At 51.9% G+C, this 18,768-nt stretch overlaps 1 protein-coding gene across 2 annotated transcripts in view; it reads left to right on the top strand.

The window, feature by feature from the left end:
* TSPAN18 (tetraspanin 18) overlaps positions 1-18,768 on the top strand; it is a 161,520-nt gene that overhangs the window by 125,116 nt on the left and 17,636 nt on the right. For both annotated transcript variants that reach the window (XM_090267569.1, XM_090267568.1), the window contains one exon: positions 14,962-15,045. The gene's annotated coding sequence lies outside the window, so the exon portion shown is untranslated. The remainder of the gene's footprint in view (positions 1-14,961; positions 15,046-18,768) is intronic.

Below are 18,768 nucleotides of genomic sequence, written 5' to 3'. Positions count from 1 at the left end.
GAGAAGACGTCAAGCCGGGCTGTGAAGAGTGAAAAGAGGTTCTCCAGGCAGACAAAGGGAGAAAAGATATTGTAGGCCCAGGTTTAGCACCTGAAAAGACCTGGCAGCTTCAGAGTGTGGGGCTTAAATTGTCCTTTCACAATGATTTGTTTCAATTCCGTCAATAATACATGTTCTTTGTAAGAAAAAAAAAAAAAAAAAATAGAAATCACCTGAGTATAAAGAAGAAAAGAAAATCACCCACAGTCAGTTAGTTCATTTTGGTACAATGTCAGTCCTTTTTAATATGATTAAGAAAGTGTTCTTTAAACTCCCTCATATACGGAGCATCTGAGATTCTGGGCAGACAGGAAAGAACAAAGAACTGTCTTCTGAAAGTGGAGCCAGGCCCCAAGCCCTAGACAGACGGACAGCATTTCCTGGGGGTGGGGCAGAGGCACAGGGAGACACTGGGGGGCTGGGGGAAGGGGACAGCAGCGGGGGGTGAGGGGCTGCCAGGGCTGAGGAAGGGGGGCCGAGGGGAGGGTCTGCGTGAATGGGGCTTCTGGGAAGTCCCTGCGCCTGTCATCTGGCAGAAGTGGCCATCCTGCCGCCAAGCAGCTGAGGGGGTCCCTGTAATGGCCTCACTGTGGTTTCCTAAGACGTCTGTCTGCAGCGCACGGCAGGCTGGGGAAGGGCCTAATGACGCTGTGAAGTCACTGCCGTGATCTTGGCAGCTCTTGGGAGGTGCCTTTAAAATATGATTCATCTTAATGGACAGGGCCTAAGAGGGAGGGAGGGTGGGCCGTCCAGGTCTGGTGGCCTGAGCCAGCGGCTGTGGGTCAACATCAGCACAGGAGGGACTGTCCACTGCTCGACCTCCAGGCCCAAGGTCCAGTTGGGGGTCTCTTTCTGGGGTAACTCCACACCCTCCTTTGGCTTCTGCCTTGAACCAGCCGCTAACACCAGCACGTTTTGCCCAGAGGTCTCACCCTTAACGGTCTCACCCAGAGGCCCTCCTCACCTTAACGAGGCAGTGGAAGCAGCCCATGAGGGAGCCCCAGCCCCCTGCATTAGACTGTCATCCTGGTCATCTGGGGTCTCTGGGGGGAATGCCAGTGCCTTGGAGGGTTGGAGGAGTGTGAAGGTCATAGTGACCACCTGAGCCATTATCACCTTAGCTATGAAAACAGGATGGGGTGTCCCATTTCCTTCATGGCCCCTGTGAAGTCTGTTAACAGTAATTATGAAGTTACGGGAATTCCCAGCCCTCCTAATTAGTGTTAATAGGGGCCGGGTGAGTTAGTCATGGGAAAAGAGATGCCTTTGTTTGTGTTCTCCAAATTAGACCACTGACGTCTGCCTTTAGATGTGAGACAGCCATGTTCTTGTCCCACCCCCTCCCCATGGCTTACACCCTGCACCGTGCATAGGCCCACTGACCGTGCTATCCCCGGGTGCACACACATGCACACACATGCACACACACTCAAAACCAGCAGCACAATAGACTTCAAGTCTTTGGATCCTTGGATCCTTAATCCTTTGGATTAAGATATCATTTTGCAAAGCATTTCAACCACATTCCCAGTTCCCCTTGGCAATATCATTAGCGGCCCTCCTCCCCCATGCCGCACCCCACCCCAGAGACCTCGTGCACCCGCCTCCCCAAATTAGATTGTATTAACACACCATTACGTGCTCCAATTAGCGTGGTGAATGAACCTGGCTGGGCAATAACGCCCTCCTCTTCCCGCTAACAGGCTGGGGCACATCCCCCAGGAGGGAACGAGCCAAGCCCCCTCCCCTCTCTCTCTGATGAAATAATGAGCTCTGGAGTCTCCACTGAGCCTGTGGAAGGCTCCCCGCCACCTGGGTCTGTGGCCATCCTGGAGGTGGTTTCCTCCGGAGCAAGCAGGAGGGAGGGAGTGAAACTCACATTTATTGTGCAGCACTGGCTGTTGGGCCTGTGCTAGGATTCTCTGCCTAGGATGGTGCTTTTTCAACTGAGTTGTGAGTACCCGTAGGGCCTGGGGCTCCTTGCTGAAGCAGAGGACACACCAAGTCTCAGGACGTGTCATAACAGATCATCAGTTCTTAAAGATTTGGAAGATTATACCTTATTTTTATATTAAAACAATTGTAAACATATTTTGAAGTAAAATGCAAAAAAGAAAAAGCATATACAATATAGGAGAGTCATAGGCGAGCTTGCTCCTTTCTTCTCAAGAGCTGGGTCCCCAGATGTGCAGGAGCTGATAGGATTCCTTTCGTAACCACCACAAGGACTGGGGAGGGAGTGAGGTTCTAAGTCATAGTATAATGCTGTGTGATATTGGACAAGGCACTACAGCTCTCTGATCTTCTGATTCCCTGAATGAATGGCACAATGGTAATGGTGATAACACCTCCCCAAGGCTGGCTTTCCAGGTATACAACCTGGGCTGTCACACAGGGCCTTGTGTGCATGGAAGGGTCCGACATTTGGTTTAATTCTCTGCTGTTGTGGCTTGGAATTCTTAACTTTAAAGTAAGATTCCCTCATTTTTACTGGGCCCTGCAAATTATGTCGATGGCCCTGCATCTTTCAATAAAGTTTTAGCAAGTTTTCATAAGAAATGTGTGAAAGAGACCCACACAGATATTCATGCCTCCCTCCCTTCCTACTTTCCTTCCTTTCCCAAACATCCACTGAGCATTCACTCTGCGGCATGCACTGTATTAGGTGCTGGGATTCATCAATGAATCAGACAAAGTTGCCGCTCCCCTGCATTTGAGGGAAGAGGAGAGAAGATGCATCAACCACAAGGAGATGGACAGTAACTGGGGAGAGGGAGGGGCTGTTTTAGGCTGGTGAGGGGTGGAGGTAGGGTGTTCAGGGAAGGACTCCCTGAGGAATTTGATCAGAGACCTGAATGTAAGAGGGAATATGCCATGAGGAATCTCTAAAGGAAAGGGAGTCCCAGGCAGGAGGACCAGCATGTGCAAAGGGCCTGAGGTAGGAATGTGCTTATCATGTGGAAGACACCAGTGTGACTCAAGCTGTCTAGAGTGGGGTGAGAGAGGAGTGGTCAGAGATGGGTTCATTGTGGGGGAGGGGCTTGTAAGCTGTGGTGAGGGTGTGGCAGGAGTAAGTGCCAGGGTAGAGGACTTCTTCAACCAGAGCTGGATGTTAGTGGTCCCCCATGGATAGTTTCCTGGAGGCCAGAATGTCAGGGGGTGAAAGGACAGCAGTGTCCCATTGTCCTCTGCAAACTTAAGGGCAAGTGGCTGCCTCGGAGTCGGGCCCTCTGCCTATTTTTCTAGAGCCTCCCTATCACTGGCCCATTGTCCAGTCCTGGGCCTCTGAGGCTCCATCTCAGACAAGCCGTGCCATCCAAAAGCTGACCCAGAGGCACCCCTAATAGTGCCCCTGCCAGAAGAGCCTCCAGGCGCCCAGTGCAATGCAGCTTCCTTCGCAAACCTGTTCCCTGTCCCCTTCTTCCAAACGAAGTCCAAGATGTGGGGCGTGAATGCCAGGAGGAGGACAGCCGGATCAGCAGGGCTGGAAGCTGTCTCTGTGCTTGCCTGCCGGCAGTCCAAGAACCATGGCTTCTCCTCTGCTCAGCCATATAACCGTGGAGGAGGGTGTCACTGCCCTGTCACCCCATCTCCTCGTCTGCAAATGGGGAGATTATTAGTGATGTTGTGGGGATTAAAGGAGAGTGCAGACGAAGCACTGAGAACGTCTCCTAAACATGGGAAATTTTCACTTCCTGAGACATCTTGGGTGCAGGGGCCCAGCCTGAGGGTCACCTCTGAGCCACAGAGCACCTGAGAAGTGAGCTGCAGAGAGAGGGCAACAGAATCATAAGATCATACCAGCCCATGATGTGATGACCTCAGAATATGTGGTGTGACTAGGGGCAGGTCCTTGGAGCCATCATCTCTATAATGATGGGGACTTGAAGGACCTTGGGGTCCTTCAAGCCTTGACATTCTCTGGGATGAGAAAGCAATGGATTCCTCCATGAGAGCCCACCCACCAGGACAACACCACTCCACTCTGGTTGGGGGCAGCAGGCTACCAGCCTCCCTCTTCACCTTGCGGTCCCAGGAGGCTGCCCAGAAAAGGGATTAGCCTGCAGGCCTGGGGCTCCTGCTGTCACAGATGGGAGAGGGACAGTGTTGAGCACTTGTTAAGAGCCCAGGCTGCTGGGTTCAAATCCAGCCCTGCCATTGTCTAGCTGACAGTGACTTCACTTTTCTGAGTCTAGGTTTTGACAATTAAATAATGAACATAATAATAGCATCGAGCACACAGAGTCATGGGAGTCAGAACTGCGTCTGGCATGCGCAGCTCTGTAAAGTACACCAGGTTCTGGTGAGCCGCTCCACAGCACCTTCCCAAGCCCTGGCTTCTGGCCCCAGCCTCCCTCTGAACCTCTGCCACTGACCCTGAAGGCCAGTCTGCCCAGCGCCCTCTGGGAACAGCTGGGGAGCGGTGACCTGGTGATAAGAGCAAAGCATGATGGGAAGAAAGGATTTCTTTGAGCCTCACTGATGGAGCCAAGCAAAGGATCCTTAAATCCATATTTCAGAGGGAAACATGCCTTTAAACTGGTGTGAAGTAACTGAAAAGTAGCAGAGAGCCAGGCAAAAGCCTGGGGCTTTAGCGTGCCCACAAGTCAGCTCATCTGCAAACCAAGGATATTAATACCTTTCCAGGTGGCAGGAGGGCTTCAATGAGATATAAATGAAACTGTGCATCCCACCCCCGGAACCCAGCAATGCATGCAGGTGTTCGTTGAGCTTGCGCTGTTCTAAGCGCACCCCTATTCCATCCACTCCCGCTGACCCGGGAACCTTGCCCACCCTGGGGCGCACAGCTGGGAGGGGGCTGATACCGTCAGTGACTAAGGTAGTGGGATCCAGGGTCTCTCTCAGGTTTATCTCTTACTGGAACATTTACCTTGGAAAGTCCAATTTGATGTCACCGCTGATGACTCTTTCCCATAGAATCTCTTCTCTAACATTTGCTTTTCAGAATCACACCCTGGAAGAGGCAGCTGTTCACATTAGCCCTGCTGCTTAGGTCTGCCTGTATGTGACCCGAACCTGCACGAGTGGTCAGGGCCCTTGTGGCTCTGGAGTCACCTTACAGGGGTTCAGAGGTGCTTGTTCAAGGTCACACAGCATCTAGGGATGGGGTCTGACTGGAGCCCAGGACAGCCATGTTCTCAAGCCTGCTCCAGACACCCACCCCTCCCCACCCCACGTCCCTGGAAATCCTGACCTTGCCCTGTGAACTTGCTGAGTCTTTCCCTAGCTTAATTAATTACCGGGCAGCCAGGGGGAAATGAAACACCTGCCAGGCTCTTCCTTTTCCCAGCAAGGAGGCTCCCCAGAACCCCTGTTCTCAGCAGGGCCCCAACAGTCCTGAAGTTGCCTTGGGCAAGCCGGCGTTATACAGTGGTCCGCACATGCTGGGCCTCCAAATTAAATGTGACCTCTGCCTGCTGGGGGTCAGGGTCCCAGGGCAGAGATTTACATCCAGGCCTCTGAATGAGGTGTGCTTTAACAGAAGCGTTCCAGCTGACGTAAGCAGGTAGCCTTCCACCTCTCCAGGAAACAGTCGGAGTGTGTGTGTGTGTATGCGCATGCGTGCCCATGTATACACATGTACATGTGGGCATTGAGAGAGGGGAAGGAGAACGGACAGAGACAGAGGGACAAGGCCTGTAATGGAGAGTCAGAGGAACAGCCGGGCAGAAGGCAGAAGGAGGGGGACTTGGTCCAATGGCAAAGCTAGCCGGCTGACTGTGCATCCTAGACTTAAACCCAGATCTCCAGACCCAAGGGCGTTACATTATATCTTTACTTCCTCGGGCACTGAGGAAAGGTACCAGGCTGACTGATTTGAGTCTGGCCCAAATCCTCCTTCCATGGCCCTCGTCTCAGCACTCCCGACCTGGCCCCATAGGGGACACACAGGTGACCAGCATCATTTCTGTCTGTGCTCCGCAGGGCAGCTTAAGTGCGTGGGAGTGGGTGCGTGGTCTTCGCTGCTGAGCTCAGGCATAGCCCGCACACCCTGAGGTCTGGTGTTCCTAGGAGCCACCTTCCTTCCCTCTGCTCCCCGAGTTCTCAGTGTTCCAGCAGGGCCTTCTTAAACCCCAACCCCTTTACCTCACTGACATTTCTTAGCTCTGGATGCCGCAGATAGAGCTGTATTCGCATTTTTAAATGATGAGGACTGCTCATCAAATATTCAGACAGTCATTTCCATTAGGAAAAGGACTGAATTCTTTCCACCCACGAATGGAGCCAGTGACACCCAGAGGTTTGCTCAGCTTTGGCACTGGGTCTAGGGCAGACGAGCTGGCTTCCAGATGACGCTGTGGTCTCAGTGGACGTTCACATGACCCATGAGATCACAGGGTACATGAGACTCAGAGGCCAAGGCCACACAGGTAGCAAGTGGGGAAGACAGTTGCACCTGGTTACTCTGATGCCTTTGGTCACTATGCTTGCTGCCTCCCTAGAGAAGCTCAGGGAGGGCGAGGGACTTGCTCAGTGTCACATTGTTGGTTAGTGGCAGAGCAAGGACTAGCCCCTGAGCCCCCTGATGCCTACCGCAACACTTTTCTAGCCGTTTTCCTGATTCTGGAGAGGTCCATGCTTTGACCCACAAACTCAGGGAGATCTTCAACATCCTCTGAGCCCAGATGTTGGAACTAACTGCCTAGGTTCAAATGCCAGCTTAATAGCTATGTGACTCTGGGCAAGTGACTTTACTTCTCTGTGCCTTGTTTTCCTAATTATAAAATGGGCATGACAATTATACCCACTTCGTAGCTTGTTGTGAAAATTGAGTTAATAGATGCAAAGTGTTTAGAACTGTGCCTGGCATGTAGTAAGCCCTCTAAGTGTTAACTCTTCTCATTGCAAACATCACCATCCTCCTCCCCTCCCAGACCCTGCCACGGGGTCCGCCAGCCTCCCTGTGCCTTGGAATTGCTATTGGGCCTCAGCAGAACAGAGGAGAGACCTATCCAGGCGCAGCCGGCTAATCAAAGGGCACACCCTTGGCTTACAATGCACTCGGCATCGGTCGTCGGTCCTCTCTCACCCACGAGAACCTCCGAGAGGGGACCAAGGCCTGCAGCAGGCAGGCTGAAAAGGGCTGCCCAGACACATTGCCATGCGCCAGCCTTGGTGGTGGCTGCAGCTGAAGGGTCAGCCTTCTCCGGCCCTCCAGCAACCCTTATGCAGCAGAGTCCTGCTCCCAAGAGTTCTTGGCAAAGGATGCAATCCAGGGGGGCTTCTTCCTGCGATCTGACAGGGCAGTGGGGTCGGGCCCTGGCCCCGGAGGGTGACCAGCACCAGCTTCTCTGGTTCTATTCAGCCGCCCCCCACCCCAAGTTGGACAGCTCCACACTGTGCTGTTCAGACCCTGGCACCCCACTTGGAGCTCTTAGCCAGGCCACATCGGCTCCCAAGAGGCATGGCCAGAGCCCCTCTTCATACAGTTTGAGTTAGCCTTTCACCCAGTATGTTTTGGTTGCTGAGGGCACTGCCCATCACCCATGAGGGCATCCTTTGATCCCCACGACAACCCTGTTCTGTCTTTATCCCTGTGTTTGCAGTGAAGCTGGTGAGACTCAGAGAGGTGCTGGGACTTGGCAGAAGCTGCACAGCCTGAATACAGGGCTGGAACCCAGCTGTCTGCATACCCAGTTCTATAGTCTCTCTCCTTCGCCCTACCCCCCACAGCTGGGGGAAACACATTCACGTCCACTCCTCTACTTTAGCCCAAGGCGAGTCCCTAAATATTCCTTAAGGTCAGGGATTTGCAAACCTTTTGGAAAATAAAGTGCGCTGGCCTACAGCCATGTCCCCTCATTAATGTGCAATTGGTGACTGCTTTCTCCAACAAAGCAGGGTTGAGTCCTTGTGGCAGAAACCATATAGCTACAAAGCCTAAAATAGTTACTACCTAGCCCTTAATGGAAAGAGTTCCCAACCCTGCTGTAGACGAGTGTTTGGCACATCCTCTCATGTCCCCTCCAAGTTCATGTCCCTTCTCTTGGCTCCTCCACTCCTGCCCGCCACCCCTGGCCCAATGGAAGAGCAAGGGGAGATGAAGAAACCAAGACCTGGAGAAGTTTTATTTCTTCATGCTATTATTTGTTATTATTTTGTCAAAAGGCAGTAAAGATTTTCTTGAGCTCAGTAAGACCAATACTTGCGCATCCCCGAGGATCCTGGCAGGATTGCCAGTATCCTTCCTGGCCGGAATAATGCTGTTTAGTGGAACTGGTGAGCCGGCCTTCTGTGGAGGGATGGAGCAGCTCCTTGTTCCCCTTAGTCTGAGACCCCTGTCTCCTTCCAAGACCAGCCTTTTCCCTGCCTCCACCCCTGACCTGCATCTTTCTTTAGGGCTCTTAGAGGCAGCTGGGATGATGTTTTATGGGGAGGAAAGAAAACAGGGCTCTCTGGCTCCTTCCTGTCCGTCTACTTAAACCCCGGCCCCCGCTTTTCCCTTTAAGTCATTTTCTCGCAGACTTTTCTCAAGCCAGGTGGAGCCCTCTGTCACGGTCTCTCTGCTTTAAATACCTGTAGTCATTCCTCCCTAATTTGGACCAGGTGACTAGAATCAATTGTAGTTGCCCTGGGAAGACCTGGTGTCTCTGATATTTATTGCCAAGCAAATGTAACCATGAGGCTGCAGGGTGGAGGGGGCACTTGATTGCTGCTCCAATGGCAGTTCCTGGGCCCTGGGGGGTTCAGGAGGAAGCCTTGCCATTCTGTCCTCCACATAGAAAACCTACTCTCGCTTGTGGGGAAGCTTCAGGACAGCCCTGGATCACCCCGCTCTGAGAGGCCACCCCTTCGTGCCACATGCAAAGGCAGGAGGGAAGTGAGTCCAGACGGGTGAAGTCCCCTCACTAAACACAGACAGGCCGAGGCCCAGGAACTTCATTGCAGAGAGGAGCAGACAAAGTGAAATTGACAGGACATTGACAGCAGCCTGGGGTCATTGAAGGAGCCCTGAAATCAGCAGCAGAAACAGGGCACAACAGCCAGGTTGAAGCCATCTCAAAGAGTAGCCGTGTCATCTCAGGCAAGTTCCTTAACTTCTCTGGGCCCCATTCCCCATAAATATAATCATCTCTGCCCTGCTTGCCTTGCTGGATCGCTGTGAGGATCAAGCAAGAACGTAAAAATAAAAGGGCTTTGGGAGCTGTAAAGCCTCCGAGTGTTGATGGAAAGAGCTGTGTTGTGAGTAACATAAAGCAGAAGGGGATTTGATTAGATGCCAGGAGGAGCTTCCCTGCTTAAGGAAGAGACATCAGAATGAGGTTGTACCTATGTGTGTGGCTATGTCTGTCTGTGTTTATATCCATATATGTCTGTGTATATATCTGTACATTATCTAGGTGCATGTATCTATTTGTCTGTGTGTGTGTGTCTGCGTAGCTGCGTCTGTATTGCGGTCAGTATGGGTTTCTGTGTTTGGGTCTTGTGTATAGAGTAAGTCACTGAAGCCAGACCTTGAGTTGACAAATCTTTATTGCTAACTTGTTAGAAGAATTTCCTCTTGCCGTCCCAACCAACTTGGGAGGATGTGGACAAAGCACCAGGGTAAAAAGGACTTTAAATTTGATCGATTGATCGATTGATCGATTGATTTGTTATTGTTGCTAACGTCTTTCTAAATTTGGGCTAAGAAGAGCTAGAGGAAGAGCACTGGCTCTGGAGTGGGCGACTGCAGCCTGAATCCAGGCGCCCCTGCTTACCTGTGACCTTGGTGTGTGTTGTTCCCCTCTCGGGACCTCAGTTTCCACTTCTGTAACATGGGGGTAATAGAGCCTACCTCACAAGGTCGTTGTGAGGGTTCAGTGGATTAGCCCTTAGCCCAGCGTCTGGCCTGTAGAAAGGAATTCTTACATGCCAGCCATTACTGCCGTTAGCTGTAAGCAGTGTTACCAGCACTGACTCCTGATAGATGTAGCAGAAAGAGCACTGACTTGGAGCCACAACATCTTGGGTTCAAGTTTGCCATTCAGTGGCTGTGTGCCCTTGGGCAAATCTCTTCATCTCTCTGATCCCAATTTTCTCAGCTGAAAATTGGAAATAATATAATAGGCCTGCCTCATAGCATTACAGTGAGGTTCAAAGGAAATACATGAGAAGTGCACACAGTAGATACTTTGTCTACCTGCCGAAGAAAATTCCCCCCGAACCATATCTCTCATTACCCCCAACAGTGGAATTCTGTATCTTACCCACATGCCCCAGCTCTGGTCAGGATGTTTTGACCTGTATGATCTGATCAGGCTAAGTACAGCAACAGAAGCCAGGAACCCTGGGCACCCTTTTCTGCATTGTGGGGATGTGGCATGGGGGCTGCCTTGGCAGGAGTTTCAAGGCTCCCCTGGCCCCGTCACCCCAGTTCAGACCTGTGACCTTTTCCCACCTAGTTCCCAGGCCCCCTTAATATCCACGAAGTCATTAAATATTTAAATCCAGGCTGTGTAGCAGCCAAGTTGCCCCAGCAACAACCCTGAATATTTTAGGATGGATTGCCAAGTTTTTCAAAGGGTCTCTTGCAGCTCCAGGCCCTGAGAGCTTGCTTGCCTGTGGGGAGGGTGGGCTGGAGTTCCTGCTCCACGCAGAGGCTCAGAGTGGCAGTTGTCTGTGGGAACAGGGACAGGACTTGAGGGTCAGAGCAGAGGGCAGGCTCCACCCAAGTTCTCAGAATCCGTTCTCGACCCCAGGACTCATGTTTGCCAGTTCTTTCTCTTCACCACTTGCTTATGCCTTGTGGGCACGTTGGCTAATAGCCTGCCAGCCAGCAGGTTTCCTGGCACTTAGCAGCAGTGTGCCTTCTGCGGTCTGACCCCCGTGCTGCCCCTCACAGCTGGGCCACCACGGGAAGCCTACTCACGGTCTCTGAGCCTCAGTAACTCGGGGATAATTTGCCCTTTGTAGATGACATTGGAACCCTGTTCAGCATGGTTCCTGGCACATGTGAAGCAGGAGCAGGTATTATATTGATAATATTATTTCCAGTGCCCCCTTGTGCCCTGAGATTCTGTCTGGTGGGGAAGGTCCGATGGCAATGATACATTCAGAGGACACGTCCCTGCCCCCTTCAATCCTGGGAGGCTGAGTTGGCCTCCTTTCCTGTACCCTTGATGCCCACGGTATCTCCCAGAACCCGAGTGTCCCCTCCACAATCTGAGAGGGCTTCCCAGGTGTGCCCGCCTGCACCTGTCCTCGCTGGGCCCTGGGAGCTCTGCTGTTGTACTTGGAGTGTCTGCTGGTGTCCTTCTTACGCCGACCTTTCCCCAGACTACTAGGCTGGTAGTCAGGGAAGCTTCCCTGGAGGGCATGGCAGGGGCAAAGCACAGTGCAGGGTCAGCCTCAGGACGCGAGAGGATGTCCTCCCTGGCCCTCCTTGTCCCTCTCAACCCTGGGACTCAGTCCCTCTTCCTGCCTCAGCTACGCTTCGCTGTTGGGCACCACACTGGACTTGGACTCATGTTCTGAGATCAAATCCTGTTCCTGACACACACACAGTGACCTCCACTCTTCTTGCGCATGCCCAAGTTCAAATTGTCCAGGTTGCCTTGCCTTCAGCATCTAGATCATGGCAAGTAAAATTCTCTGCAAGAGGATGTAGAACCTTTATTCCTAGAGGCCTTTGCAATAGGGCCGTCTCAGCTCGAAGGCAGGAACCCAGGAACAATAGACTCATTGCTTGTGTCTGGGATGAGCACTTTCTGTGGCTCAAGTCTAGCCCAGGTCCTTATGGGGGATGGGAGCTATGGACTTGGTCACTTTGGGGATCAGCAGGCCCTAGGTCCCGGGGTCACCCCTCTGAAGGGCAGCCAGGGCAGAAGGACGAGGAATCCTGCTTTGTCCTAGCAATTCCTCCAACCTACTGTGTTACTTCAAGCTAATGATTTCATATCTCTGAGCCTCAGTTTCCTCACTTGTAAAGCAGCAGTGCCTGGCTTCCGAGGTGGTTGAGAAGAGTCAGTGAGGAAATATATGTAAAGTGCTTTGGAAGTTAACCCTCAAGGTGCCACTCCCAGGAGCCTAATTAGATTTTATCCCCCACTCAGCTTTGTCCCATGTTCCCCATGTTCACGCCATTGCCAGGCATGCCAGGATTTAGGGCCAATTGCTTGTTTACCAGACCGTCTGTCTCCGGGATGAGGCCCAGCTCTGGAGGGGAAGACCAGAAGCCGGCACAGCCTGAGAGAGATCAGCTAAGTCCTTTGCACTCATCTTTGGACCTGATGGCAAGAATCATTGTTATTCTGACCACCCCGAGCCTCCGCCCCCAGCCTGATGAAGGAACACATCAGTCTTAGCGTCAGGCTGACCTGGGTGTCAGTTCTGGCTTGGAGGCCTTTCTAGCCTGTTGGTGACTTAGTTTCCTCCTCTGTAAAGGGAACAAGGATAGTATCTATTTTGCAGAGCTTTTTGGAGGATCAGGAAAGATAGTTACAGGTAACTGCTCATGGCACAGTGCATTATCATTGGGGCCCAAGGAATGTTGGCCCTGCCCTATCCTCCCCACACACGGGCCTCCCCAGCTTCTCGTCTCCCCCTCCAGTGCTTGTTTCTCTTTCTCACTGGGCATGCCCAGAGCACTTGGTGGATGTGGCTGTTAACACTCCTCTCCAAGTACCAGGTTATTGACTCTCACTGGACTTGAGTGAGTCCTTAGTCTCCGTGCCTTGAACCAAGCCCAGGGCTGGCACTAGTTGGTGTCTGGCACGCACAGGAAGGAAGGAACTGGACGTGCCGCCGCTAAAGTGCTTTCACCAACATTATCTCCTTCACATCTCTGAGTGAGCGTGGGAGTTAGATTGAGAATCCCCATGGCACAGAGGAGGAAACATAGGCTCAGGAGCTGGGGAGGGTAGCCCAGGCCCCACAGCTTGTCAGGGCAGAGCCCCTGCAGGTTAGAACCCAGGTTTTTGGAGGTGAGGCCGCTCCTGCACCACAGCACCCTCACCTGACAGGGGCACGTACCGCACTATTCTCACTCCACAACAACCCAGATGTGCCATACATTTGCTTCCTCTGACGGGGGCTTCTCCCATCACTCATGCCCACCTGCCTCCTTTTCTCTCTTTCCAGAAAGCATGCCCAGGGGCTGGGGGCAGTGAAAGTAAAAGGAGTGATTTATGAACTGAGCTGTTTTTCTTAATCAGAGAACCTCCTCCTGGGCCCACTCTGTGCAGATGGGATTGAGGCGCTATCTGGGGCAATGGGAGGGGCAAGATTAATAAAGCTGTCTGGCCCTTGCAGGAGCCTGCAGAGGAGAACCCTGCATGACCTCGCCCCTCTCTGGGCCTCAGGGCTCCCATCTGTCAAGGGATGGCAGGATCGGGTCGTCCCCCAGAGGCCTCTTGCTGGCATGAGGGAGGAAGCTAGCTGGCTCCCTGGGCATCTGCCTTTCTGCCTGTTTCAGGGCAGAGCAGAACTGGCTTGAAGACTTTGGGGACTGAAGCATAAGAGTCGTTCTTTCTGGTGTCTTCTCTCGGGCACCACATCCACAGACTGGTATTTTATCAGGAGCTCTGCTTTGGAGTCCAGCAAACTTGGGCCTGAATCATGGGCATGTCTCACTCACCATGGGAATAAAGTCAGGCCAGTTCATTACAGTCTGCAAGCCTCAGTTTCCTCATCTGTAAAATAAGATGATGCACCTACCTCCTAGGTGAGGATTATATAAGAGAATACAGGAGAAAGTCTTAGCATAGTCTGGTACATGGTAAATGTTATTATTAGCTTCAGTTGTCATAAAACCATAAGAATTCACTTGAGTTTGGGGCCATTTAATGGAAAGATGTTTCTATACATCCTGAGTAAGCAACATGTCCATGGTTCTCTCCCACACTTACCCCCATTGATAACTGGTGAATGTGGTTTGAGCACCCCCTTACTTTCAATATCGATGATGCCGGTAATAGTAGCTGCTCATGGCAACAGTGCTTTACAGGTTTCCAAGTGTTTTCCTATCGTATCACTTCATTTTATGTGTTTCATATCATGAATTCCTATCACCACCTTTGGCTTCAACACTGAGAATCGCAGTTTTCAGAGGAGAACCTAGCATCTCAGGGAGGGTAGTTACTTTCTAAAGGCCTCAAGGGATCTGGCCAAGGCAGGTATGGCCCAGGCTGGGCAGAAGCAGCAGTGACGGAGTCAGCATGGACTGATGCGGATGGGAAGAAGGAATCTGAACTGGCACCACAGCCCCAGAAGTCCTCCCTTCCTCCCCACTGAGCTCAAGCTCCCCCAGGCCTCAGATCTTTCCTGGAACTTGTCCTCTAGCCTGGTGTTGGAGCAGGACCTGGCCATGGAATTCCCCGAAAGTGTGGTAGAACAGGACTCTCCTCCTGGGTCCATTTGACTTCTGGAACCAAACATTCATTTCCACTGCTGGGAGCTGACTTTCTAAAGGACCCTTCTGGCAAATCCATATGCAAAGCTAAGGAGTCATTTCCAACTCCTAATTTCTCTCTCCTTGGCATCAGGGTGCCGGGGAGGAGGGGGTTCATGAACAGGGCCCTGCTGGCATTCTCCACTGAGTCATCACTATAGATGTCCAGGAGGCATCTAGGTGGCATCCAGGGGTATGGGCCACCCACGCCCATTGTCCCCTCCCAGTTCATCAGCCACATGCAGTACAGCAGCACAGATGAAGTCGTGCCAGAAACTGCAGGTCTTTTGAAGATGTGGTTCTTTGTGCAGCCCCAGCAAGGGCAGCTAGAGCTGCCATCTGGGCACATGCGGGTGCCCCACGCAGGCCTCCCGAGCTGGAGGAGCACTTTTCGTTAGCTTTCATGCACCCAGATTAGCAAGGCTCTTGCCCTGAGTTTGTATCCGGAGGGTGGGTTTTCATAAACAGCTTCCTGAAATCTGGTTGTTCTTTAGTGACTTCCTACAGTAAATGAATATTTTTTCTTATAGGACAAGCTGGGCCAATAAAGGAAATATACAGCAGCACCTCTGACCAGGAGACCCCGTCCTGCTTACACCTAAAGAACTGCCCAGGTGACAAGTCAGCAGTTGCTCCCCCACCCCACTCTATGCCCCCCTACCCCGCCACGGCACAGCTGCCTCACTCCCTCAATTCTGCCTCTCTGTCTGCCTCTTCTTTTATCACTTCCTGCTGTCTCACTCTCTTTCCCTGTCTTTCTCCATCTCTCTCTCTCTCTCTCTCTCTCTCTGATGTGTCTTTCTCTGTTTCTCTGATTTGCTGACTCTTTTGTCTTCTTTCTCTCTTTGCTCTTTCCCCACCATTCATTCATTCATTCATTCATTCATTCATTCCCACATGTTAACTGAGGGCCCACCAAGTGCCAGGCACTGCTCTGGACACTAGGAACATGGCACTAAACAGATCCATGCCTTTATGAAGCGCACATTCTAATAGAGGAAGATGCGTGCTACCAAATTAAATAAGCAAGACATCGAGCTTGTAGTGTTTCCATGGGCACTGGCCTGGGCTTCAAGAAACAAGGCTCCAGTTTCATTCAGATCCCTCCCGAACTGGTTTTGTAACGTGGCCAAACCCCCTTTCCATTTCTCAGCCTCAGTTTTGTCGTTTCCAACGTGAGGGTGTTGGCCGGATCAGTGCTGCCCTGACTTTTCTTGACCAAGAACTTCTTTTACTGAAAGCTGATGACCTATATACAAGCGCGAGGCTCTGAATCAGCACTCCCATGAACAGTAGTGTGAAACGAAACTTCCCCTTAAACCTCAGCGCTCTGAAACACATGGTTTTGTTCTACAAGAAACAACGGGTTGCCTCTGGGGGAAACACATCTACCTGTAAGCCCAGAACCCTCACTTGCCCAGGTACGGGGACACTGTGACAGGTCCAGGAACCCTGAGACCGTGCGATCCACAGCAGCAGGTGTGGGGCTCCCACCCATGCTCATCCTGGGCCAGATGCCCACATGGAAGGGCAGCTGGAACACAGCACTCGACGGCCCTCCTGCACGCTTTCCAGTTGTATGTGGGGAGTTGAATTCACAGGAAGTCAAGAGATATTTGATATCCTGAAAATAGCTTTAGGACATGGTTAGTCTCGGGGAACCCAGTTTGAGAACCATTGCACACACATTCCCCTGGCTCAGAAATCCTCCGCGCCCGAGTCCTCACCCCTTCTGACGTGGAGAACTGCACCTATGTATCTGGTCGGTGTCTGGAAGGGCAGGTAGAGGTGCCGCGTGTGGCTGGGCAGTAGGAAAAAAGAAGGAACAGAGCCACCATATGTCAGGCATGGCGTGAGGAGTGCTACACATATCATTTAATCCTCAGTCCATACAATTTGCTAAGGAAGTCAGCATTCCTGGCCCCATTCTGCAAGGCATGAAAGCAAAGGCCCAGAGAAACCATGTGCTTTGACCTAGGAGGTGGGAGAGCCAGGTCCAGTCCGACTCTGCAGCCTCCATCCATACGGATACTCTCCCTTCGGGGTCCCTGTTGGCTCTCTGGAATGGGGGAATCTCTGTGGGCCTTTTTTGCCCTGGTCCCAGGGAAGGAGTGCCATTTCCGTGTAGCAGAGAGGCCCCAGTCTCTTTCATAAGTGCCCTTTGAACATCTTTTTTGAGAAAAAAACTAAGCCCTTGAACTTCATGGTCTCAGTTGTCTTCTCAGCCCACCTTCCAGAGATTGTCAATGTTCCCATTCTCATATGAGGTAAGTTAGGAACTGTGTGGTGATACTAACTTCCAAAAGGCTCTGTGGGTAGGCAGAGCTAAGAGCCAGATCCAGGTAGGGACTGGAGAGTCCATGCGTCTGTCACTTTTGTCTGGCCAATTGGCTATAGAGCTGTGTCCCCATGATGAGAAGCCCCTTGTGGGGAATGGAGCAGGCAGGCATTGGTCTTTTGACCATCCTGGCAGTGGATTATGGCCTAGGAGGCTCTTTCCCCTGGACAGTGGGAAAGAAATTGGTATAGGAGGTATGAAGGCAGGCTTGAATTTTGAAAGATGGGTGAATGGGGCAAAGAATTAGCATTCCCTGAAAGTGGTGAGGAAGAGTTTTAGCTCCAGATGAAGACAGGCCTGGGTTCAAATCCTTCCTTAGGCACTTCTATGCTGTGTGACCGCAGATAAGTGATTCCACCCCTCTGAGCCTCATTTCTCTCACCTAAAAAATGGAGATGACATTACCTGTATCCTGGAGCTTTATGAGGAAGGAGATAGTGCATGTTTCTTGGCACATAGTAAGAACTCAGGGTATGCCCGGTGTGATTAGCTGTTGTTGTTATTAGCTTCCACGTGCCAAGGCCTGTGCTCGGTATTCCCCACGCATTATCAGGAAGCCATTATTTTTATACTAAATTTAAAGACAAGGAAACTCAGGTGCATGCATTTGCCCCAGGCCACCAGCTGAGCCTGCCAGATCTGGGATTTGATTCACTGTCAGACACAAAGCCCTCTTTCTAGTCCTGTACCCTGCCCTGAAATTGGAGCCCAGGTCCCTGTCTCCATCCACCTTCCAGCTCACATCATCTGTTTTTATGCCTGCCTCACTTTTGAGGCTGTTGGAGGCTCTTCCCCAGAGACACGTCTCCTTTTATTGCATTTGTCTGGGAGTCCAGCACACCACAAGCCTCCCATACAACGTAATCTCTAATGAATGTGGGACATAATAAATACAGGTAGCCCGTTTATGAGCTGACATATTTATTATGCCCCTTACTTGCTAAATTGCTAAAGCCCGCTGCAAACTGGATCCTACTCTGAAGAGCAGCTTTGCCTGGGTGGGCAGAGCGGAGGGACGCCCGAGCCCCGCCCCCTGCGGGCTTCTCAGCATCTCACTGGGGCAGACCCTCCTGTCCTCCCGGGGCCTGTCCATGTCTGAGCCCGACAGAGGAAGAGCCTGGGCTTGGGGATGATGGTCAAGATGTTTAACACCTGGTGGGCACTAGCACGGGCCAAGCAGAAGAGTGCTAGCTAGATGTCAGGCCAGCTGCACCCCTAGGTTCCTGGTGAACCTCAGCCCCCCTAACTGGCTGCCAGAGGCACGGGGCCTGGAACAAGCGCAAGGGTAGGTCCTCCTGGCCCCACCCATCTTCTCTCCAGGGCTCTCATGAAGAAAACACGAAACTATTGAATATGAATGTGCCTTGTGCACCTTGAGGTCGGACTTGTGATAGCAGATGCTCTCTGCTTCTCCCGGGGATGGGGACGGACTATATCTCATTGGCTTCAAGCCCCAGTGCCAGGCTCTTGGTCAATGTACAATAAATGTTGGCTGAAATAGAATTGTGTTCAATGACTCACTAGGCCCCGGAGGGAGGTGGGATCCTGTAGGCGGCATGCGGGAGGTATCAGGGCATGGGGAGGGACTGGCCCCAGCAGCAGATCTTGGGCCCGCAGCTAGGTGCCCTCACCTCTTCTCCCTGCAGCACCCCTCCTTGCTGGGCATTCCTGTGGGCCAGAGGGAGTGCACGGTGGTGGGAAGTGTGTCGGGCCTGGGCTCTGAGTCTCAGTTGCTCATCTACCAGATGGAAGGCCCACCTCACCAATCACGTGGTATCATCATGTTGCATCGTTGAGCCCCTGCCACGTGCTGATGTCAGGCTAAGCATGTTACTGCGTTATTTCAGTTCATCCTCACAACACCACTTGGGAGGAAGCTTCTGTTTTTAATTTCCATTTTGAAGTTAAGAGAGAACAAGATTCAGAGAGGTAGAGTAATTTGCCCAAAGCCACACAGCAAATGAGTAGTAGACATGAGCTTGAACTCAGGCATTCTGGT

The sequence above is a fragment of the Furipterus horrens genome, unplaced genomic scaffold (assembly GCF_987537825.1).
Source record: "Furipterus horrens unplaced genomic scaffold, mFurHor1.1.pri manual_scaffold_2, whole genome shotgun sequence".
Taxonomy (NCBI): domain Eukaryota; kingdom Metazoa; phylum Chordata; class Mammalia; order Chiroptera; family Furipteridae; genus Furipterus; species Furipterus horrens.
Note: the sequence above shows the minus strand (reverse complement) of the source record. Positions and strands in the feature narration are given on the sequence as shown.